General features: G+C 37.3%; 1 long non-coding RNA gene across 3 annotated transcripts; it reads right to left on the reverse strand.

Moving 5' to 3' along the window:
• Positions 1-326: 326 nt before the first annotated feature.
• Positions 327-21,017, reverse strand: LOC131626151 (uncharacterized). 3 transcript variants are annotated; one of them, XR_009291057.1, is made up of 5 exons: positions 20,535-21,017; positions 20,343-20,420; positions 19,958-20,171; positions 19,357-19,457; positions 327-646 (listed from the first exon to the last, which is right to left on the reverse strand). It is a non-coding gene; the product is annotated as an uncharacterized LOC131626151 (long non-coding RNA). The 3 variants fall into 3 exon arrangements; XR_009291055.1 differs by lacking the exon at positions 19,958-20,171; XR_009291056.1 differs by lacking the exon at positions 20,535-21,017 and having other exon boundaries at positions 20,343-20,509.
• Between the last annotated feature and the right edge of the window lie 357 nt (positions 21,018-21,374).

Below are 21,374 nucleotides of genomic sequence, written 5' to 3' on the forward strand. Positions count from 1 at the left end.
CCTTTTTTTAATATTCTTAATTATTTTTTAAAACAATTAAATTTCACAAAAAAAATATTGTTAATTATTTTTAAAAAAAAAAAATTTCACAAAAAAAATATTATTAATTATTTTTTAAATTTCACAAAAAAAAATTGTTAATTATTTTTTAAATTTCATAAAAAAATTAAATTTCACAAAAAAAAAATTGTTAATTATCTTTTAAATTTCATAAAAAATTAAATTTCACAAATAAAAATTAATATACCCATTGTTTTTAAATTTCTTTCAAAAATTTAAATTTCACAAAAAAAAATTTAAGTATTCTTAATCGTAAAAAACACACTTTCTTGCTCTCTCTATATCTATCTCTATTTATATTTAGAAAAAGTGATACAAAATTAGTACAAACCTTTGGATTTCAATTACATCAAGTTCTTGAATTACAAAAGAGAATTCCTAAGTGAAACAAGATTCAAATTCAAGATTACACTACTAGCTACATATCTCAAGTTGAAACAAGTTGAATTCAAGTTGCATAAAGTCAAAGTCCTTAAGCTACAAGAGAATTCCAACTGATTGAAGCCACTCAATTTCTTCACGTTTCCACCTCTTCTTTGCATGCCAAAACTTTTCTCATCATTGCTCCATCTTCAAGTTAAAGAACCTGCCATAAAGTAAAATGATAAAAATAATCCATTAAATTGAAATGAAGAGAGTAATGATGAAATTTATGATTGGAAAAGATGGTGACTTCTCAATAAGAAATGATAGAGTTATAATTATGAAATCATTGGCTCACACTCAAATATATACCTTACACACACTATATTATACTTCTTGTTTCTTCTTTATATATGCTGATTCTTTAAATCTTTCACTCACATTAAATTTTGATTGCTATCTAGATATCAATGAAAAAGAAAAAGAAAAAGAAAAGCAAAATCTAAAGATAAAGTAAATTAAATCCTCTCTATTTTTTCTCTCACATCATTATATTATATTATCCAAACAATATTACTAGCAAAGAAATGAAAATAAGGACATATACCAAATCACCTACATTCTAAGCCTTTACTGTCATACCCCAATTTTTGACCCTAAGATCATACATCAATTGCATTCAATCATCAATCAAGAGCACCATTGTGAAGCTTGATCTTTGATACTGTGATTATCTCTGAGGGGAATTATCGAGCATTTATAGTTTTTATTTGTTTATACTAACCAAAAAAAATCAAAAATATATGTGTTGTCTTTTTTGTTTATATTTTACAGGTGAAAGATCGGGCAAAAATCAAAACAGTGCAAGAAAACAATTTTTGAAAATTTGAAGGTGGAAATCGATTTACCTCTGTGGGAAATCGATTTCCTGTGCGCAAAATTCAAAAAAATATAAGAGGGAAGCTTGACATCATTTTGGCACTTTTTTTTATTTGATCATTTATCAATTTTCCACCTCATCAAAATTAACTCATTCATTAAACCCTCTTTAACCTCATTTTACCACTTTTTACCATTTAATTGCCACTTTAATCACCAATTAAACACAAGTTAATCACCAAACACAAAAAGACCAATTTGCCACTACTCTTGCTCCAACTCTATAAATAGAGCCCTCTACTCTCTCATTTCTCAAGCTTGGAGAGCCAAAAAATTGCTTGCAAATTCATTTCTCACCCTTTCCAAAACCCTCACCCAAAGTTCATTTTCATAAGATTGGTAAGGTTCACATTGAATCTTGCTAATTTTGAACTAAGCCTCCTACATTTCACTCTTTTCTTTGATTGTTCATCTCCATACTTGAAGGATCTACACTTTGTGCTTGTTCTTGAAGCTACTTCAACACTTTAATTCAAGAATTGGTAAATTTCTCAATTCTAAGATGTAGATCTTTGTTGTTTGTGTTCAATGCATCTTTGATGCTATATTGGTGCTATTTGATGGTGATTTGATGGAAAATTCGTGCTCCAATGGATATGTGATCATAAGGTGTTTGTATGTTTGCTTAAGTCAAGTTTTATGCCTCCTAATGCTGATTTTTTGAGTGCTGCGTGCAGGAAATCGATTTCCCTCTGTAGGAAATCGATTTCCACCTTATTTTTTTTCAAAAATTTGAACTCTGGACTCAGGAAATCGATTTCCTACAGAGGTAAATCGATTTCCTGCTGGCAGAATGTGTTTTTTGCCTTTTTTATGCTTATTTTGGGCTTCCTACTTCCTCCACTTCATTAATATCATTGGATCTAGGATGTTGATAGGTTTGAAATGACCTAATCCATAATATTAGATGAATGATATTAATGATAGTGTGAGTTGATTATCTTTTGTGAATTTTATTCTTCTTCCTCCATTTCATTAATATCATTGGATCTAGGATGTTGATAGGTTTGAAAGGACCAAATCCATAATATTAGATGAATGATATTAATGATAGTGTGAGTTGATTATCTTTATGCATTTTATCTTCTCCTTCTCCTTTTTTTCTTTTGATCGATGAAAGTCTTAATACTTTGAGAATTCTTATGGATTCTTAGTAAAGACTAGATCGTTACCTATTTTCTTTTCGTGCGGTATTGCTTTCGGAAGGCGATCTACATATCGTTCTTCTCGCATGCATTAGCACATAAAGTTTTGACCGGCCTCGTTGTAGGGTGATTTCTACATAAATCACTTGGCGATCTGCTTAACATAGCGCAATATTTCGTGTCCCGAATAAAAAAGATCAAACATGGAAGAGAATTGTATGCGGTTGATTTAAGACTTGTGGAGGTTTTTATCGTGTAGTCGCTATGATTCTATCAAGCTTCTGATAAACCCCATTGAATTTAAATCCGAGTACATCATTCACTCACCCTAGATCTTCCTACTAACTTTGATAACATACTTGACAAGTTTCAAGATGGTTATCTTTAACACTTAACAACTAACTTTAATTTCCGCACCTTTACTATACCGCTCTTTATATTACCGCTCTTTACATTTCTCGCTTTATCGCTTTGCTTTATCATTTCATCATATTTACTTTCCGTCATTTTCTCTTTGTCCACTTGGACATATGTTTATGCTTCTGTTATTTTTCTTTTGTCCACTTGGACCATACTTTATTTTTTCGCTAAAACACTAATAAATAATCAAAAATCTAAAAAATACATAAGGTTCTCTTTGGACTATCAGTTACTATCCCTAGCGCTTTGGAGATTCGGACTTATGGACCTAGTACCTCTGGACTCATTCTATTACTATCCTGTGATTGTTCTGTCTGTCTGGCATTGTTCTGTTGTATGCTTATGTGTGCAGGTATTTCCTTGAAAGCCCTTGATGGTTAATTCCAAGGCATTGATATAAGGATTTTACCCGAAAACAGCCGTTACTCTGCCCAATTTTCGTCAGAATCTTAATGTGCGTAATGAAAAATGGTGCTAAGACAATAAGTTCATCTGGATCCCCAAGTGTTAATGTGTTGGTATTGATAAATCCAAAGGATGGGAAAACTACATTGGCTCTTAATGTCAAGTGTTGGCTTCTTATTCGGTTAGACCGTTTCTTTCCTTAGCTTTTATTTTATGCATTAGGTTAGCCTCTTCATCTCCTCCCATTCTTAAATTTTCAAAATCTTCTCCCTTTTTCCAAAATATTCTTATGTTTGCAAATCTTTTCAAAACTTTTTTCTTAAAAATATCTTTCGCCCTTAGTGGCTTTTCTTCAAAAGTTTAGACACCGTTAATTGTCGAAACGAGTGGTTATACCCCACGATTTTGAAATTGATTGATAATAACGAGATCTTTTCCGCGTGAGAGAGCTAGTGGCATACTCGTTGATTTTATCCGAGTTGGCGCCCTTCTTTCATTTGCGATGCAAAGAACTTGTTTGTTCTCATGCTCAAGATCAATGGCTGAGTATTTCTCTCTAACGACAATAAAGTGTTTATTCATTTTAAAACGTTTTTTCCCAAAAGCGGAACTACATTAGCTCTGACTTCTCCATTGCACCGAGGAGGTATGTAGGCCCAAAGCTTAACGCTTTGCCGAGCTTATTTTGAAAATAAAACAAACCGTTTTTTAGCACACACACAACACAGATTTTCAAAAAGGTTCCCGTGGAGTACCACGGATATGAGGGGTGCTTTAAACCTTCCCCTCATATAATCAACACCCGTACCTGAGATCTCTTTCTTGTTTTAAAAAACAAAACTTTGGGTTTTACGTTCTTTTCCCTTTTCCTTTGAAAAAATAAAGCGCGGTGGCGATTTCAAAACGGAATATTGATTCGAGTCAATCCCATGGCTTCGATATCAGATTTTCCCCGCTACAGAAAAATGGCGACTTCACTGGGGAACCAGTTTTAAGTGTGTTAAGCCTATTTTTGTTTATCTGTGTGTTTTTATCTGTATATATTATTGTGTGCTTTGTTTGTTTATTTTCTTTTTTTCTTTTTGGTGCTCGATGGTTCCTCCGTGATGAGATAAAGTTCTAACCCGAACTTTGGTGAGTAACTTGAGATAGGAGGCGGTAAGACCAATAGTCGCATGTCAGGAGCAATCCTTACCATGAGCGTCATATGGTGGAACCCCAATCAGTGGAGGCCTCATGGAAGGTAGTAGAGGTTGTTACGAACCATCGTGATAACGCTATTACTTTCAATAGTGAGTGTCCGTAGAAGCTGAATGACCTAGAACCCTTTTAACCAATCTAAGCCTTTTTAGGATGTAGTGCAGAAACAAGATCAAGTACCAATTTGAGCTTGTTGTCATGCGATACTACGCTCAGACGAGGTCTTTTAGGCATATTATTGGCGCCCATGAGCAATTGTGCGTGCCGGTAATATCCGATAGAAGATTGAAAACTCTGGGAACCTTTGTAGAACCCGACTGGCAGGTACAAAATTCCCTAGATCACTCCTTATGGGATGGGTAGACCCATGGCTCCATGCTCGTGACGTCAAACCTTTGAACCTGGACTGTTTGATCTTTGTGTGATTTGATGTGATCTTGTGTGCTCTTGATTGTGATTGATGCATAAACCATGCATTCATGCATTCATAAAAATAACATTCACAAATGGTTTTCAAGGAACTTAGAGACATTTTTGTAAACATCACAGGTACTATGGATCAAAAGAGAAGCATCAAGAAGTACACTTTCAGAAATTCAAGTGCAAAAGAATTGAAAGAGCTAGCAACTTTGGTTCCTAATCTTGACAACTTCAAAAGCCGTTATGGGAAATCGATCTCTATCTTGAAGACCAAAGTGGAAAAGGAAGATCAGATTCGTCATCAAGAAGAGTTGCTTCAACAACATGGTGAAAAGCGAAAGAGACCACAAGAAGATTCAGTTGCATGGAAGGAAGTTGCTGATAAGCTGATGGTCGAGAATGCTCATTTGAAGGCCTTTTATGAAGATGAATTAGAGAAGCTCCGTAGGAAGCTGCAGAGAGGAGTTGGATCTTCATCAGAAGTGTTCCCTTCTAGTTTTTAACTTTTTCCTTTGTTTTGTAATTCTGGATCTTTGAATCCTTTTGTATGCTTTTCCCATGATTAATGAAAGAATATTGTGATGTTTTATGATGTTTTTTTTTTGCTAATGTTTGCAATTAATGTCTTAAAAGTTCTTTGAAAACCAAAATAAAATCATTTGCATTGCATTTCATGCATCATTCTGCATTTTGGTCCTGCTTCCGAGAGTATTCCCGAGGTCTTATTCAGTGTTCTTCATACAGAATCAAGCTGTCTCACCGGTATAATACTCGAGCTAACTGCAAGAAGAAGATGGAAGGTCTTGAACAAGAGAATCGTGAGCTACGTGAAGAGGTTGTTACTTTGAGATCTGGTGTGGATCGTCTCACTGCTCTGGTTGAGACATTGATGGCTACTCAGAATCAGAATCAGAATCAAGTTCCTCCTCCCAATGCCCAAGCTCAGAGTCAGACCACTGTGATTTCTGAAATTGCTGCCACAACCATTCCTGCTATTCCTGTTGGTGCTACTCAGCAACGTATGCCTAATGGATATCCCTGGGGCATGCCTGAAGGTTATTTGTCTGTTCCTGAGATGACTCGTCCATTGACTCCTGTTATGGTCAACACATCTCCTATTGTTCATACTGGTCCTTTTGTCCCAGAGCCCATTTATGATGCTGCTCCAAGTGAAATTCATGACAGAATGGATGGTTTCCAAGATCAGTTTGAAGAATTGCAGAAAGAGATGAAAGCTCTCTGTGGGAAAGAACTGTTTGGAAAGAATGTGCATGATCTTTGCCTTGTTCCCAATGTGAAAGTACCTGCTAAGTTCAAGCTGCCTGAATTTGAGAAGTATAAAGGAAATTCCTGTCCTCAGGCACATCTGGTGATGTATATAAGGAAGATGTCCACTCACACTGATGATCAACGTCTGTTGATTCACTATTTCCAAGACAGTCTGACTGGAGCTGCTTCTAAGTGGTATATGGGCCTTGATAGCACCCATATCCGCACTTTTAATGACTTAGCTGAAGCATTTGTGAAGCAATACAAGTATAATGTGGACATGGCTCCTGATAGGGATCAATTGTGAGCTATGATGCAGAAAGAGAAGGAATCCTTCAAGGAATATGCTCAGAGATGGCGTGAGGTTGCCGCCCAAGTGATTCCTCCGATGGAAGAAAAAGAGATGACTAAGATTTTTCTGAAGACTCTTGGTCCGTTCTATTATGAGAAGATGATTGCTAGTGCTCCTGTAGACTTCAATGAAATGGTGGGTATGGGTGTCAGATTGGAAGAAGCTGTGCGAGAAGGTCGTTTGGTTCGAAATGACAATTCATCTGGTGGTGCGAAGAAGTATAGTTCTTCATTCCAGAAGAAGAAAGAATTAGATGCCAATGCTGTTTCTCATGGGAGGAATAGTCGATTCAGGAATCAATCTCAACAAGTGGCGTCAGTAACTCCTGTTGTGAATTCAGTGCCTGTAGCTCCTGTTAATCAACAACCAGCAAGGCGGAATCCGTATCCTCGAGTTAATGTTGATCCTATCCCTATGACATACACTGAACTGTATCCTGCTCTAATTCATAAGAAGCTGGTTCAACCAAGGTCACCACCCCCTGTTCCAGAGAAACTCCCTTGGTGGTACAAGGCTGACGCCACTTGTGCTTTTCATCAGAATGCTCCTGGGCATGATTTGGAAAACTGTTGGGCCCTGAAGAATGAAGTTCAGAGATTGGTCCGTTCTGGAATGCTCTCTTTCCGTGATATTGGCCCAAATGTGAAGAACAATCTGTTGCCAACTCATGAGGCGTCTGCTGTGAATATGGTATATGGATGCCCTGGGAAGTATAAGATTTATCGTGTGGAACACATCAGAGGATCATTGGTAGAGATGCATGCCACTCTGTGTGAATACAGTCATTATGAACATAATCATGCTGCTTGTAGGATTTGTTCAGTCAATCCTCGAGGATGTTACATTGTGAGAAGAGACTTGCAAGAGATGATAGATCAAAGGCTCATTGAGATTCTGAGGGATAGAGATGAAGATGATGTCAATGTGATTGAACCATGCTTTGAAATCTCGGAATGTGTAGAGATTGGTTATTATGGCAAAGCTGCTGCGGAACCTCTTATGATATGTTTGCCTGGATCTGTACCTTATAATTATGATAAAGCTGTACCTTACAGATACAATGCCACCATGTTGGAAGCTGGAAAAGAAGTTGAGATTAAGCCTCTGTCTTCTGTTGAGAATATAGCAGATGTTAGTAGAGTGACTAGAAGTGGACGAGTTTTTACTCAGCCCCAAACAGTTGTGGATGTCCAGAGGAATTCTACTCCAGTACCTATGAACAATAATGATGTGACAAAAGTGAATGCTGGGTCATCTTCAGGAAAGGAGATGGATGAGATTTTGAAGCTTATCAAGATGAGTGATTATAAGATCGTGGATCAGCTGCATCGCACTCCTTACAAGATCTCTATAATGGAGCTGCTGGCGAATTCTCCTGCTCATAGGGATTCTCTGATGAAAATACTTGATCAAGCCTTTGTGGATCATGATGTGACGCTGGATCAGTTTAATGGGGTTGTGAGTAATATCACTGCGTGTAATAATTTGAGCTTCAGTGATGAAGATTTGCCTGAGGAAGGAAGAAATCATAATTTGGCTTTGCATATCTCTGTCAGTTGCAAAGAGGACTCAATGTCCAATGTGTTGATCGATACTGGATCATCTCTGAATGTCATGCCAAAATCCACTCTTGCCAAGCTGTCTTATGGTGGCACACCAATGAGATTTAGCAATGTGATCGTCAAGGCTTTTGATGGGTCGAAGAAATCAGTGGTTGGAGAGGTTGATTTGCCTATTGGTATTGGACCATTTGTCTTCAAGATTACTTTTCAAGTGATGGATATTTTTCCGACATACAGTTGCTTATTAGGACGCCCGTGGATCCATGAGGCTGGGGCAGTTACTTCAACTCTTCACCAAAAGTTGAAATTTGTGAAAGATGGAAAGATGGTCGTTGTGAATGGAGAGCAAGCTTTGCTGATTAGTCATCTCTCTTCATTCCATACCATAGAAGCTGATGAAGTGGTCATTGGAACTGCATTCCAAGCCCTGTCTGTTAGTGATGAAATCAAAAAGGATGAAGCTTCTATTGCCTCCTTCAAAGATGCTCAGCTGGTGGTTCAGAATGGACATTCAGGAGTCTGGGGACAAGTGGTGAGTCTACAAGAGAACAGGAATAGAGCTGGTCTGGGATTTTCTGCCTCAGACAAGTCCGTGATGAAGTCTGAATCTGCTTTTCGTCCTTATCAAGAGATGTTTCATAGTGCTGGGTTTCTACACCCGACTCTTCCAGAGGTGAACGCTATTGTTGAAGATGAACCAGAGCCAGAAGTGCCAAGCTTTGTGACCCATGGAAAGATGATTAAGAACTGGATCACCATTGACATTCCTGAGTGTACTCATGTCTCAAAGTAATTTGCTTTTATGTTTTTCAAAATCCTTTCATTCTGCCCAAGATGAAAGTGAAGTTGTTGGGGCTGTTTTCTGTTTGTTTTAAACATTAAAATCATCAATAAAAGTCATTTTGTTTCTGCATATAAATGCTTTTTATCTTTTTGCTTTTTCTGGCAAGTGGTAACACAAAAAAAAACCTTAAAAAATGTTTTCATTTTTCATTTTTCACGATTACATGTTTGCATATATCTTTCCTTTTCCTGAAATAATAATCATTTGTGCAGATTAGTCAATAAAATCGTTGAAAGTAATGACCCTGCGCCCTCTCCTAACTTCGAGTGTCCTGTGTATAAGGCGGAAGAAGAGAGTGATGAATGTATTCCTGATGAGATTTCTCGACTGCTTGAGCACGAGGAAGACACTATTCAGCCATATAAAGAGCCATTGGAAGTCATCAATTTGGGTTCTGAAGAGGATAAAAAGGAAGTCAAGATTGGGGCACTGCTTGGTCAAGATGTTAAGAAGAGGATGCTAGAGCTTCTTAAAGAGTATGTTGACATTTTTGCGTGGTCCTACCAAGATATGCCTGGACTGGACACATATATTGTGGAGCATCGCTTGCCGTTGAAACCAGAATGTCCTCCTGTCAAGCAAAAGTTAAGAAGGAGTCATCCTGATATGGCAGAAAAGATTAAGAATGAGGGCTTGAAACAAATAGATGCAGGTTTCCTTGTCACTTCTGTATATCCTCAATGGATTGCCAATATTGTGCCTATTCCAAAGAAAGACGGAAAAGTTCGCATGTGCGTTGATTATAGAGATTTGAATAAAGCCAGTCCGAAAGATGATTTTCCTCTACCTCACATTGATATGTTGGTAGATAGCACTGCAAAGTTTGAAGTTTTCTCCTTTATGGATGGTTTTTCAGGATATAACCAGATTAAAATGGCACCTGAAGACATGGAAAAGACAACCTTTATCACACCATGGGGGACATTCTGTTACAAAGTGATGCCTTTTGGGTTGAAGAATGCTGGTGTGACATATCAGAGGGCCATGACTACTCTTTTCCATGATATGATGCACAAAGAAATTGAGGTTTATGTGGATGATATGATTGCCAAGTCCCAATCAGAAGAGGGGCACATGGAAGACCTGTTAAAGTTGTTTCAGCGTTTGAGAAGGTATCGTCTCCGCTTAAACCCAAACAAATGCACTTTTGGTGTCCGTTCTGGAAAGTTATTGGGTTTTGTTGTCAGTCAGAGAGGAATTGAAGTAGATCCTGATAAAGTCAAAGCAATTCAGGAAATGCCAGCACCAAAGACTGAAAAACAAGTGAGAGGTTTCCTCGGACGTCTGAATTATATCTCCAGGTTCATTTCCAATATGACTGCTACCTGTGAGCCAATCTTCAAGTTGTTAAAGAAAAATCAGGGATGTGTGTGGAATGAAGATTGTCAGAAAGCTTTTGACAACATCAAAGAATATCTGCTTGAACCTCCCATTTTGCTTCCTCCAGTTGAGGGAAGACCTCTGATTATGTACCTCACAGTGCTTGAGAATTCAATGGGATGTGCGTTGGGTCAGCATGACGAGTCTGGTCGAAAAGAGTATGCAATATACTACCTTAGCAAAAAGTTTACCGAGTGCGAAACAAGATACTCGCTGCTTGAGAAAACTTGCTGTGCTTTGGTGTGGGCTGCTCGCCGACTGAGACAGTATATGTTGAACCACACCACCCTATTGATTTCCAAAATGGATCCAATTAAGTATGTATTTGAGAAACCTGCATTAACTGGAAGGATTGCTCGCTGGCAAATGTTGCTATCAGAATATGATATTGAATATCGAGCTCAGAAAGCTGTGAAAGGAAGTGTGTTGGCAGAGTACCTCGCTCACCAACCAATTGATGATCGTCAATCTATCAGAATGGACTTCCCAGATGAAGATATAATGTATTTGAGATCTCAAGATTGGGATGAACCGTTGCCAGAAGAAGGGCCTGATCCTGAATCCAAATGGGGTTTGATTTTTGATGGAGCTTCTAATGTTCATGGCCATGGAATTGGCGCCATTATCATCACTCCACATGGATCACATCTCCCTTTCACTGCAAGGATATGTTTTGACTGTACAAATAATATTGCTGAGTATGAAGCTTGCATCATGGGACTTGAAGAGGCCATTAATCTGAGAATTAAGATTCTTGATGTTTATGGAGATTCTGCGCTGGTGATTAATCAGATTAAAGGAGAATGGGAAACTCGTCATCCTGGCTTGATCCCTTACAAAGATTACGCCAGAAGGTTATTGACATTCTTCAACAAAGTTGAATTCCACCACGTCCCTCGAGATGAGAATCAGATGGCCGATGCTTTAGCCACGTTGTCTTCCATGTACAAAGTGAATTTCCATAATGAGGAACCTCAAATTACAATCAGGCGTCTCGATAGACCTGCCCATGTATTTGCAGTTGAGGAGGCAACAGATGAAAAGCCTTGGTATTTCGATATTAAGCACTTCCTTCAGACTCAAGAGTACCCACTTGGGGCATCAAATAAAGACAAGAAAACTTTGAGGAGATTGGCTGGCAATTTCTTCATCAATGCTGATGTTTTGTATAAAAGGAATTATGACATGGTCTTGCTCAGATGCGTGGATAGACACGAAGCAGACATGTTGATGCATGAAATTCATGAGGGTTCTTTTGGTACCCATGCCAATGGACATTCGATGGCTAAAAAGATGCTTAGAGCAGGTTACTATTGGTTGACAATGGAATCTGATTGCTACAAGTTTGTAAAGAAGTGTCACAAGTGTCAAGTGTATGCTGACAAGATTCATGTGCCTCCGACACTTCTCAATGTTATTTCCTCTCCATGGCCTTTCTCTATGTGGGGTATTGATATGATTGGCATGATTGAACCCAAGGCTTCGAATGGACATCGATTCATCCTGGTAGCAATCGATTACTTCACCAAGTGGGTAGAAGCTGCTTCATATGCTAATGTAACAAAGCAAGTTGTGGTCAGATTTATCAAGAACAACATCATCTGCAGATATGGTGTACCAAGCAAGATCATCACTGATAATGGCTCGAATCTGAACAATAGCATGATGAGAGAATTGTGTGAAAGCTTCAAGATTGAACATCACAACTCTTCGCCTTATAGGCCAAAGATGAATGGAGCTGTTGAAGCAGCAAATAAGAACATTAAGAAAATTATGCAAAAGATGGTTGTTACGTACAAGGACTGGCATGAGATGCTCCCATTTGCTTTGCATGGGTACCGTACATCTGTTCGTACTTCAACAGGGGCAACTCCCTTTTCTTTGGTTTATGGCATGGAAGCAGTGCTCCCTATTGAGGTTGAGATTCCATCATTGAGAGTTTTAATGGAAACCAAGTTATCTGAGGCTGAATGGTGTCAGAGCAGGTTTGATCAATTGAATTTGATAGAAGAGAAAAGAATGACGGCTTTATGCCATGGTCAGTTATACCAGAAAAGAATGAAGAAAGCATTTGATAAGAAGGTTCGACCTCGTGTATTCAGAGAAGGCGACCTCGTGCTCAAAAGGATCTTGTCTTTCACCTCCGATTCAAGGGGCAAGTGGACTCCTAATTTTGAAGGACCATATGTTGTTAAGAAAGCCTTCTCTGGCGGTGCATTAATTCTTGCAACTATGGATGGAGAAGAGCTCCCACGTCCCGTGAATGCTGATGTAGTCAAGAAATACTTCGCGTAAATAATAAAAGAACAGCTCGCTAAGTTGAAAACCCGAAAGGGCGGCTTAGGCAAAAAAGAGAGCGTCTCGGTGGATTGAAAACCCGAAAGGGCGGTCCAGGCAAAAATTAGAGACATAAACAGAATAAAATACCCGGTGGACTGAAAACCCGAAAGGGCGGTCCAGGCAAAAGTTAGGGATTCATGGCAAGTAACTACATCAGACAAGACTTGATCATCAGCAGTCATCTGTTATCATGAAGAAGTTCAACACTTTTCAACGGAAGCCTTTGCTCAGGAATTCCCAGTTGAGAGAGAGGATGGGGTCATTACATTTCAATGTACCTTTTCCACAAAATTACCACTTTCCAAACTTTGTAATAATCCGTGGGGTCTTGCCTTTTGCAGGCTACCATTCCATTAAAAAAGTTTGAGCCTTTATCTTTTATTGGCAATCTTATTTCTTTCATATCTCTCAAAGTGTCATTTATTGTTGATAGTAATTTTTGAAACAAAGAGATAATTGATTTCAACAAAATCCTTTTGAAAATTATAAAAGAATTTTTACTTTGATTCATGAGTGCATTTCAAGTAATGGATATGTTGATGTATTCATATGCAGAAGAACGTATTACACTCAATATACTTTTGGCCTGGTTCGAGTTTGGTTTAGAACTCAACTACGGTGTTCTCTCAGCTTCAATGTTCCCTAGTGTTGGGTAGCATATATTTTGAAGCCATCGAAAGATTGCTGGCAGTTTCTGCTTTGGTGTTCAGCTTGGGACATGCTTGATTATGTCATCTTCGTACACCATCTCTTTCTACCTCCAATGGAACGTTGGTAGTTCACCTTCAGTGGAACGTTGGTGTATTTTGTTATCTTCATCGTCAGTGGTACGTCGATGTATTTCTCTTCAATACCTTCAGTGGAACGTTGGTAGTTCACCTTCAGTGGAACGTTGGTGTATTTTGTTATCTTCATCGTCAGTGGTACGTCGATGTATATCTCTTTCTACCTTCAGTGGAACGTTGGTAGTTCACCTTCAGTGGAACGTTGGTGTATTTTGTTATCTTCATCGTCAATGGTACGTCGATGTATATCTCTTTCTACCTTCAGTGGAACGTTGGTGTATTTTGTTATCTTCATCGTCAGTGGTACGTCGATGTATATCTCTTTCTACCTTCAGTGGAACGTTGGTAGTTCACCTTCAGTGGAACGTTGGTGTATTTTGTTATCTTCATCGTCAATGGTACGTCGATGTATATCTCTTTCTACCTTCAGTGGAACGTTGGTAGTTCACCTTCAGTGGAACGTTGGTGTATTTTGTTATCTTCATCGTCAATGGTACGTCGATGTATTTCTCTTCAATACCTTCAGTGGAACGTTGGTAGTTCACCTTCAGTGGAACGTTGGTGTATTTTGTTATCTTCATCGTCAGTGGTACGTCGATGTATTTCTATTCATATCATCAGTGGTACGGTGGTATAAGTCTCTTCATATCATCAGTGGTACGGTGGTATATTTCTTCTTCATGCCTTCAGTGGAACGTGGGTATGTGTTATCGTCAGTGGTACGGCGGTACATTTCTTCATATCATCAGTGGTACGGTGGTATATTTCTTCTTCATGCCTTCAGTGGAACGTGGGTATGTGTTATCGTCAGTGGTACGGCGGTACATTTCTTCATATCATCAGTGGTACGGTGGTATATTTCTTCTTCATGCCTTCAGTGGAACGTTGGTAGTTCACCTTCAGTGGAACGTTGGTGTATTTTGTTATCTTCATCGTCAGTGGTACGTCGATGTATTTCTCTTCAATACCTTCAGTGGAACGTTGGTAGTTCACCTTCAGTGGAACGTTGGTATGTGTTATCATCAGTGGTACGGTGGTATATCTCTCTTCATATCATCAGTGGTACGGTGGTATAACCCTCTTCATATCATCATTGGTACGGTGGTATATTTCTTCTTCATGCCTTCAGTGGAACGTTGGTGTGTGTTATCGTCAGTGGCACGGCGGTACATCTCTTCAATCATCAGTGGTACGATGGTGTGATTTCTATTAACGGAAGATTGGCATTCTAATTCAGGATGCATACTTTCTCATCCCCAGTGAAAGAGGATGTTCCTTTTTTCTCATCCCCAGTGAAAGAGGATGCTATAACCTCTCTGACGCGAAGTGTTTTCCCCAGAGAAGTTTCTTTTCCCACCAAAGTTCCGTCTCTCCAACAAAGTCTTGCCTTCCCCAATGGAACTTCTAAGACGTTTGTTTCCCCAGCGGAGTTATAGCAAGACATTTGTTTTCCCTAGTGGATCACTTGTTATTCCCCCAGTGTTGTCATGCTTTATTATCATCACATGCATTCATTGCATTGCATCTTAGGCTCAAAAATTGTGTTTTATATATTTAAGTCTCTTCGATTTTTGTCAAAACGAAGATTTCCAATCATCGTATCTCCAAATCGAAGAAACTTAAATAGGGGCATCTGTCATACCCCAATTTTTGACCCTAAGATCATACATCAATTGCATTCAATCATCAATCAAGAGCACCATTGTGAAGCTTGATCTTTGATACTGTGATTATCTCTGAGGGGAATTATCGAGCATTTATAGTTTTTATTTGTTTATACTAACCAAAAAAAATCAAAAATATATGTGTTGTCTTTTTTGTTTATATTTTACAGGTGAAAGATCGGGCAAAAATCAAAACAGTGCAAGAAAACAATTTTTGAAAATTTGAAGGTGGAAATCGATTTACCTCTGTGGGAAATTGATTTCCTGTGCGCAAAATTCAAAAAAATATAAGAGGGAAGCTTGACATCATTTTGGCACTTTTTTTTATTTGATCATTTATCAATTTTCCACCTCATCAAAATTAACTCATTCATTAAACCCTCTTTAACCTCATTTTACCACTTTTTACCATTTAATTGCCACTTTAATCACCAATTAAACACAAGTTAATCACCAAACACAAAAAGACCAATTTGCCACTACTCTTGCTCCAACTCTATAAATAGAGCCCTCTACTCTCTCATTTCTCAAGCTTGGAGAGCCAAAAAATTGCTTGCAAATTCATTTCTCACCCTTTCCAAAACCCTCACCCAAAGTTCATTTTCATAAGATTGGTAAGGTTCACATTGAATCTTGCTAATTTTGAACTAAGCCTCCTACATTTCACTCTTTTCTTTGATTGTTCATCTCCATACTTGAAGGATCTACACTTTGTGCTTGTTCTTGAAGCTACTTCAACACTTTAATTCAAGAATTGGTAAATTTCTCAATTCTAAGATGTAGATCTTTGTTGTTTGTGTTCAATGCATCTTTGATGCTATATTGGTGCTATTTGATGGTGATTTGATGGAAAATTCGTGCTCCAATGGATATGTGATCATAAGGTGTTTGTATGTTTGCTTAAGTCAAGTTTTATGCCTCCTAATGCTGATTTTTTGAGTGCTGCGTGCAGGAAATCGATTTCCCTCTGTAGGAAATCGATTTCCACCTTATTTTTTTTCAAAAATTTGAACTCTGGACTCAGGAAATCGATTTCCTACAGAGGTAAATCGATTTCCTGCTGGCAGAATGTGTTTTTTGCCTTTTTTATGCTTGTTTTGGGCTTCCTACTTCCTCCACTTCATTAATATCATTGGATCTAGGATGTTGATAGGTTTGAAATGACCTAATCCATAATATTAGATGAATGATATTAATGATAGTGTGAGTTGATTATCTTTTGTGAATTTTATTCTTCTTCCTCCATTTCATTAATATCATTGGATCTAGGATGTTGATAGGTTTGAAAGGACCAAATCCATAATATTAGATGAATGATATTAATGATAGTGTGAGTTGATTATCTTTATGCATTTTATCTTCTCCTTCTCCTTTTTTTCTTTTGATCGATGAAAGTCTTAATACTTTGAGAATTCTTATGGATTCTTAGTAAAGACTAGATCGTTACCTATTTTCTTTTCGTGCGGTATTGCTTTCGGAAGGCGATCTACATATCGTTCTTCTCGCATGCATTAGCACATAAAGTTTTGTCCGGCCTCGTTGTAGGGTGATTTCTACATAAATCACTTGGCGATCTGCTTAACATAGCGCAATATTTCGTGTCCCGAATAAAAAAGATCAAACATGGAAGAGAATTGTATGCGGTTGATTTAAGACTTGTGGAGGTTTTTATCGTGTAGTCGCTATGATTCTATCAAGCTTCTGATAAACCCCATTGAATTTAAATCCGAGTACATCATTCACTCACCATAGATCTTCCTACTAACTTTGATAACATACTTGACAAGTTTCAAGATGGTTATCTTTAACACTTAACAACTAACTTTAATTTCCGCACCTTTACTATACCGCTCTTTATATTACCGCTCTTTACATTTCTCGCTTTATCGCTTTGCTTTATCATTTCATCATATTTACTTTCCGTCATTTTCTCTTTGTCCACTTGGACATATGTTTATGCTTCTGTTATTTTTCTTTTGTCCACTTGGACCATACTTTATTTTTTCGCTAAAACACTAATAAATAATCAAAAATCTAAAAAATACATAAGGTTCTCTTTGGACTATCAGTTACTATCCCTAGCGCTTTGGAGATTCGGACTTATGGACCTAGTACCTCTGGACTCATTCTATTACTATCCTGTGATTGTTCTGTCTGTCTGGCATTGTTCTGTTGTATGCTTATGTGTGCAGGTATTTCCTTGAAAGCCCTTGATGGTTAATTCCAAGGCATTGATATAAGGATTTTACCCGAAAACAGCCGTTACTCTGCCCAATTTTCGTCAGAATCTTAATGTGCGTAATGAAAAATGGTGCTAAGACAATAAGTTCATCTGGATCCCCAAGTGTTAATGTGTTGGTATTGATAAATCCAAAGGATGGGAAAACTACCTTGGCTCTTAATGTCAAGTGTTGGCTTCTTATTCGGTTAGACCGTTTCTTTCCTTAGCTTTTATTTTATGCATTAGGTTAGCCTCTTCATCTCCTCCCATTCTTAAATTTTCAAAATCTTCTCCCTTTTTCCAAAATATTCTTATGTTTGCAAATCTTTTCAAAACTTTTTTCTTAAAAATATCTTTCGCCCTTAGTGGCTTTTCTTCAAAAGTTTAGACACCGTTAATTGTCGAAACGAGTGGTTATACCCCACGATTTTGAAATTGATTGATAATAACGAGATCTTTTCCGCGTGAGAGAGCTAGTGGCATACTCGTTGATTTTATCCGAGTTGGCGCCCTTCTTTCATTTGCGATGCAAAGAACTTGTTTGTTCTCATGCTCAAGATCAATGGCTGAGTATTTCTCTCTAACGACAATAAAGTGTTTATTCGTTTTAAAACGTTTTTTCCCAAAAGCGGAACTACATTAGCTTTGACTTCTCCATTGCACCGAGGAGGTATGTAGGCCCAAAGCTTAACGCTTTGCCGAGCTTATTTTGAAAATAAAACAAACCGTTTTTTAGCACACACACAACACAGATTTTCAAAAAGGTTCCCGTGGAGTACCACGGATATGAGGGGTGCTTTAAACCTTCCCCTCATATAATCAACACCCGTACCTGAGATCTCTTTCTTGTTTTAAAAAACAAAACTTTGGGTTTTACGTTCTTTTCCCTTTTCCTTTGAAAAAATAAAGCGAGGTGGCGATTTCAAAACGAAATATTGATTCGAGTCAATCCCATGGCTTCGATATCAGATTTTCCCCGCTACATTTACGTATTGCCTTTAAGAGATCTATGATAGCTTAATGTTTCAATATCAAATACCTAATTAAAATATGAACATTGTCTAGACAATTTTGTTGTCAAGCTCTATTTTTTTATAAGATGTGTCTAGAATTCCAACAATTTCTACACACTTCTTCAGAGACTTACCAGTTTAAGTTCTAAACGTTATTGATTGAAAAATCAATAGTAAGGCTAAGTTGACCCCTTGCAACTTGCAGAACATTTTATTAGAGATTGTCGCATTTAGAAACTGACATACAGCTTAGAATGGTTATAACGAAAACACCAAACAGGTCCAAGCTTTTCTCTCTTTTTTAGACTAACCAAAAACTACATGAACACCTTTCTATTTCACACTAACAGGATCTGTAAACAATCTCCAAATATCACAATGCAAAACCAAACTGCTACACCTAGATAGCACTTACCTGGTAGAAAACCCATCACATAAAAATTACCACAACAAATAACAAATATACTTCGTCATTAACACAAATCTTCCAAGCATCAGTTTTTACGTAGCTAACAATTCCTAACAGCATTTAATTTCTGATTGCTATAATCTCATTGGTTTCGAACTAACATCAACCATGTTATCTAGTTCTAACTCGACACAAATACAGCCCTGCATACACACACTACCATTTCTAACCAAACCTGCCACATAAAACCAGATCGGCCCTGCAAAGCCATGTACCTTTTCCTAACCTACATTAAACTGAAGTGAATCACAGAATCAGGCCCTGCGACATAACATCCAGATAACCAATAAAAACAGTCCAACACATATACATACATTCAAAAAACAGTTCAAGGTTCAAAGACACATTCAGCCTCACACCTAGTGGTTCAAATCCTAACTATTGACATAATCAAACCACTTCTAGTTCATTAACCGATCTAAATTGTTCCTAACTAAAACATTCCACGACAGCTCGCATACATGCACTCTAAAACCATAAACTCAGCATACATTCATATAAATACCTTACTGAATCACCTTGCAAAAACCAGTCCATATACCGTCACCAGATCAATCACACCTGAATACATCCAATCTTGTGTCCATTTGTCCCCACACTATACACCTGCACAAATTAAAAGTCAATTCAGCTTCAGTTTGCATCAAACTCGGCCCAGGTTCATAATCTCACGTCGTATTCACGCCGCTCAATATCAAGTAAAATGCCGATCAGATTTGTTACAAGCATTATCAAGCAGGTCAGTTCATCACACAAAAGCATTCAGGCAAGGCATATTTAAGAACTCAAAGGGAAATCCAAAACAGATTGATATCATAGGAAGTTGAACCTCCAAACACAACAATTGTGTTAACATAATTCCAATTCATCAATTTTATTACTAACAATAACTGAATCCTAACACTTAACAAACTACATAACAGAATCCAACAGAAAAAAACTAACTTCACTTCTAATAGTTTCACCAGCTTCTATTAACATTGGCTAACTGCTTTAAACCTGTAACTAACATTCAGTTCACAACTAACTACCAAAACAGAAGGGTAACGGAATTCCAGCTTATCAAAAATAGAATGTAACTAACCTCAGAATTGATTCAATCTCACCTTTCAACTTGTAACATAATTCTTCAATCTATGGCTCGGGTTCAAAGTTCTCAACTTTCATCAACCTCTATATAACAGAATCTCCCACCACTCTCCATCATTATCTTCTTCAACCATTCTTTGCTCTTCATCACTCCACAAATCACTCTCCCTTCACCCTGCTAATTTCATTGAATCTATTTCCGAATCCAAAACAATGAGAGCAGAAACTCATCTGAATAAAGTTTGACTATAAGCTCACCATATCAACCACTCTTAAACCCAACCTAATTAACAATTATCTAACACAATACAAGGCAAATAAAGTGATATAATCTAAAATAATTTAGTTGTGAACACAATATATAACGCGGGAAATATCAATGATCTCGAGTAAGAAGCCTACCAATGATGTATGTTGAAGCTCTCTTGATGAAACTTGATGATTTACACCAGAAGCCACAACCGAAAACCTTGATTCCACCTGAGCAAATCAGCCACAAGAACAACATTGAAATACGAGTAACTATAAGATATTTTATAGTTGATTGCGTACCTACTCATTCATGGGTTTTTCCAAATAATACTATATGTTTACCTTTGAAGTAGAAAACGCAAAAAATATTCAACAGTCGCCGAAGAGAAATCTTGAAAAGCTACAGAGAGAATATCCAGCAGAAGAGGCAACGATTATGAGAATACGAAACGTTGAGTTGCGATGCTGATTTGAATTTGCGATGCTGAGATGAATTGAGATTGTAGCATCGAAACGTTGAGTTGAATTGCAATTGTAGCACCAAAATGTTGAGTTGAATTGCTAGCGAAATGGTTTCATCGTGAAATTGGGGAAAGATGAAATTGGGGGAATACAAAATTAGGGTTCTTCGTTCGTTTGGAGAAAACGTGGTGATTCCTGAAGTTTGGGGGAAGAAGAAATCTGGAAACAAGAAATTGAATCTGAAATGTTTTTCTAATTTTCAAATATATTTTATTTTCTTATTGTGTTTTAAGAGAAGATATTAAATGTTTAATATATTTTTTATTAAAAAGTTTTATTTAATAAATGATAAAATAATATCCAATGGATTTATAAAATAAGATGGATGGATTGAATCCATCCATATAATTTGATGGATGGATTGGATAAATCTATTAAAATATTTTTTTTTAATGGATGGATTGGATGAATAAATTATAGGATGGATTGGATGGATATTGTGTTAATGGATTTTATTGTCACCCCTAGGTTAAAGTGAGATACTTGAAAGAGTTTCAGTAGCAGGTCATGGAGACAAACTTTAACTACTATAACAAAAATATATTAACATTTTTTAGTTGCAAGGCAAGTTAAAAGAAAATTAAGTAAACACCACACAACTATAACATCTCATTTTACCCACAATTAATCATAATTTTTTATTAATTAAAAATAAATAAA

Source organism: Vicia villosa, unplaced genomic scaffold (genome assembly GCF_029867415.1).
Source record: "Vicia villosa cultivar HV-30 ecotype Madison, WI unplaced genomic scaffold, Vvil1.0 ctg.000273F_1_1_1, whole genome shotgun sequence".
Lineage (NCBI taxonomy): Eukaryota > Viridiplantae > Streptophyta > Magnoliopsida > Fabales > Fabaceae > Vicia > Vicia villosa.